This window comes from Perca flavescens, chromosome 5 (assembly GCF_004354835.1).
Source record: "Perca flavescens isolate YP-PL-M2 chromosome 5, PFLA_1.0, whole genome shotgun sequence".
NCBI lineage: Eukaryota > Metazoa > Chordata > Actinopteri > Perciformes > Percidae > Perca > Perca flavescens.
The window spans coordinates 30698631-30702901 of NC_041335.1; positions in this window are offsets into that span (position 1 = coordinate 30698631).

Consider the following 4271-nt stretch of genomic DNA (forward strand, 5'->3'; position numbering starts at 1 on the left):
TATCTTTTTTTTAAATTGACACCAGAAAATCTGACAGCACTATGGAGAATAGTTCTGCTGGCGTCTGATTCTGAGCCAACAGACGCATTTGAATACAAACGCAACAGTTTGAGTGGACTCAGTCTACTTTCAGCATTAGTGAATGCAAACATACAGGCTGCTACGTGTCGATTACAGTACTAAAGGTATTTTTAACAAGGTTTAGCATGCTTTGAAAATCTTAGATCACAAAAATATTGATACAGTGCGTGGTGTGACAAACAGCGGTGTGTAGTCTTTTTCATAAAGTTGAAGTTGCCACTGAATTGATTCAAAAACATCTAGGTTATTTCATGGCAGGGGAGTTAAATCAAGATCCTGACCAAAAGTAGCCTAAGTTGAGATGTACTGTAGGACTGTCCACAAAATACTGCATACCCTTCATCTCCCACCAAACTAGTGCACAGGTGATTGATAAATGAAATGTATACGACAGAGAATCCCTTGATTGTTGAAAAGTTAAGTCAAGATCCAATAGAGTGCAGAGTGTCAGAAAAGTCTGGCAAGTTTCCGTCAGCACTTTATCAGTCATAACTTTGCCTTTGATTAAGTTTGTTGTTGCTTATCATAGAACTGGTGAACTGATAAGCAGCTCTAACAAAAACAACACTTTTGAAGGTGTTCAGCTCACGATTATTTAGCACCATAATTATTCACTCATTTATTCAAAAGGTGTGTAGGTTTTGAGTGATGACGGTTTGCTTGGTTACACAAATCCTGGCAGAATGGGTAAGTGTTCCCTCATGTACCATTTTGCGTTCAGAAATCATGTGTTGTTCACAGGCCGGTTGGTGGATATTAACTGTTTGAATTGGCAGCATCTCCTGTGCCTGAGCTCCTGTTAGACTTGTGGGACCAATCAGAGCTCAGTCAGGTGGTGAAGTTGATAAATGGCAAGGGAAATTTCTCACTGAGCTGGGTTTACACAGGTCCAAAGAACCCTGTGTGTGTCACATGTGACATTATTGCTGTTAGTGTGACATAAGTTTGTACTCACAAAGTCATGTGAGGGAAGTATAAATTACAAATCGGGGCAAACGTGTGACTTTCTAAGAACAGAGAAGATTTTAAAGGCCGATCAGAGTAGAATCAGCTGCATGCCTTTGGGATCGGAGTCTAGCAGACTGTGACTAGACATTTCCTCGTCCCGCTCCACCCTCTTTTCTCCTATGCTGCTGGCTCTCTTGTAGAACTCCTATTTAACACAATGGCAGAGACCTTCACTGTCGTGGTGAAGGACTAACATCCCTGCTGTAGTTTGCCTTTTCCCACCACTCTTTATCTCCACAGCTACAAATAGGCCTTGGACTCTAAATGCATGTGTGTCTGAGTGTGCCGGGACATCAGTCTGACCTGACATGCTGACATTTAAAAAGCAGTTTCTGTATTTAACTGGAACGTAGCCACACTGAGACCAAAGCAAAGGTCTGCCAGTGAACAAGGATTTTGCTCCTTTTCCTCCTTTATTGTAGCTTTACTGTTTGGATCTATGCTCTTCAAAGCAAAATAAGGGCTTAGAGCATGGACTAGAGGCATGAGTGCATGTTAAGTGACCGTACTGTGTCCTGGGTTATCATCACAGCCAAGAAAGCAAGGTGACAGGCAGCAGTTTAACAGCTCCTCTTCCTCCCTGGTTATCTTGCTTTATAGAGACAGATGATGCTGTTTATTTAAGGGTCTTTTTTTTTTTGCCTTAGGCTTGGTTGTTAACAGCCGTTATTTAAATGTGATGTGTGCACATAAGCCGCTTTCCGACCAAGTAGTTACAGGAACGTAGTTATAGGAAAAGTCCACTTCTAAGCAAATCTACTAACTACTCTCCCCCAAAACCGTTTTTTCCATTTGCATTCGCACTGGCCAAGAGGCCATAGGGACTATAGGAGGGGTAAGGGAGTAATGCAAGCACGGCAATGGTCTTTATAGCGTTAAAATCAGAAAACAAATACACCAAAAAAAGTATGAACTAAATACTAAATCTAATGTATATAGCATATTTGTCATAATTTAAACAAGTCTCCCGAAGAGAAACGGGTATCTCTCTCTCCCCCGCCTCTGCCTGCTGCGCTGTGGACGGCCAAATAAAAGCGTCTTATTTACGAAAGCGGTCTGAGAGACCTCCAGCTTACAGCGGGGTCTCTGAGCATGACTGTCCGAGCGACGAGCTAGCGGCAGGCGCTTGCTGGCTGTCGCCTCAATTCATGGCGCTTCTCAACTCTGAAAACTTTGAAGCAAATTGTCAATTCGGCATCAATTTTCGCAAGAATGCCTATGTTCGAAATCTAAACGGTTCATTTCTCGCCTCAAATGTTGTCAGAAGTGAATTTAGTGATGAATAAGATGGCGAAAATTGTTAAAATTGTCCCGCTGTTGGTCTGTCTGTACCGGAAACCCGACCCTCGTTGACCTAGGTCCCTATGCGGAAAAGGGAACAGCGAGAAGACCCTGCCCTGAAGTAGGAGCTGAAAGAGTTACAGGAACTGCGGCCAGAGGAACTTAAAAATCCCCAAATTAGTCCAGTCGGAACAGGAGAAAAAAAGGGTTCTAGGAATTTTATGTTCTAGGAACTGCAAAAATTCCTCCAGTTGGAAAGCGGCTAATGTACTAATACGTGAACTCTGCCTTTAACCTGTTTGTGTAGCCAGATGTTAGATTGCAACACAGTAGTATCCAAATGTTTATCCAGGGCAGGCCTGCCACATGCTGCTGCCTATAGTCACTCCTAAACATTTCGTCACACACCTTGGCTCTCCTCTCTCTCTTCATGAACAATAAATGTGGAAAGGAAGAGCGATATCACTTTACTTCCAGATGCATGTCGGAGGGAGAGGTGCAGGGCTTATTGTCGATGTGACCAGTGTATGTTCTAGCAAGTGCTGTACACTACGAGGGAAGACTTTGGCCAAGGCAGTAGCATAAGAAATTGCTGAAAACCACCATAGCACTTCCAGTAGTTCCAATTATGGCCTGCGTTATCAGCTTCCTCAATTTAATTTAGATGTCACACATTTAAGGTTGTGGATTAGCCAAAAACACATTATTTTATGGAAAGTAACTTCAGAGGAAAATGTACTACTGTAACAATGAATATATAGCTATCCCAATATATTATAGTATTGTGTAATGTAATGGAAGATTAAAATATGAAAAGTCCAACAGTAGTGAAAAATGTCCATCACGTTTTCCTTATTTTCTTAAGATTACTAGTTTGTTCAAATACCCGAAGAAAAATTGTCAATCCAAATTCTGTCAATAAGCATATCAGCGCTTTTATCCACTCCTGGCTTCAACCTGTGCTTCACTAACAATAGCAGCCTGCAGTAAGGAGGGCAAAGTTCAGCGCTCCTGCAACTTTTTACAAGGATTGTGTAAGAGACAAGTGATGGGGAGAGAAATGAAAAATTGGAGCTGAAGAGACTTAAGAGGATTTTTTTTCTTATTTCCCATAACCTGTTTTCCCCCCTACTTCAGAATAAGGTCTCATTAGATCAAGTAGAGGAGGAACATTTGGGAGCGAGGGTACAATTAATTGGGGAGAGGGTGACATATGGAAGAGGAGAGTCTTCTCTTTACCTCGTCAGCTCAGGGAGGACAAAGTTGGTGAAGTAAGATAAAGCAGTCAGACCGACCTTTTGAAAGTTGTATTTTATCTGTGGAAAGTCAACTTTTTGTTCAGCTGTTCTCACAGTTCCACACAGCTGCCCAACACGTACACACATGTATATTGTTGACCACTGAGCAGTTGGATTGTTGTGCTTTGCTCAAGGGCATCTCAGCAGTATATGTAAAGAAGCTGTCTCACTTATTTTGACTCTTGGCATTTATTAGCAAGATTTCTAGAGTTTCTTAGTCCTCAGTGATAGAAACTTGGCCATATTGGCTGGCAGCATGTAGTGTTTCTCTACAGCTTCAGCTGAATTGGATGTTTGCAGCTGCAGTATTTCCCAGATGTCCTCTGCCAACTATTGGAATAGTCTTGTCTTTATGTAGCTGCATTTGAATCAACAAGGAATGCTCATTGCGAGGGTTTGGCTCGTTGCTGGACTTGTGGCCTTAGCGTAAGATTGGAAAGTCAATGGGTAGAGCCAATAAAGAACATTTAAGCTGGCAGCTGCCATTTCAGATTTCTTTCTTCTTCACTGCCTCTTTTCTTTCATCCTTTCCTGTTTCTTTCTTTCTCACCGGTCAGTCGTTACCTTCTTTTTATCTGCCTCTTTCTCTCCTCCACAGTTCAC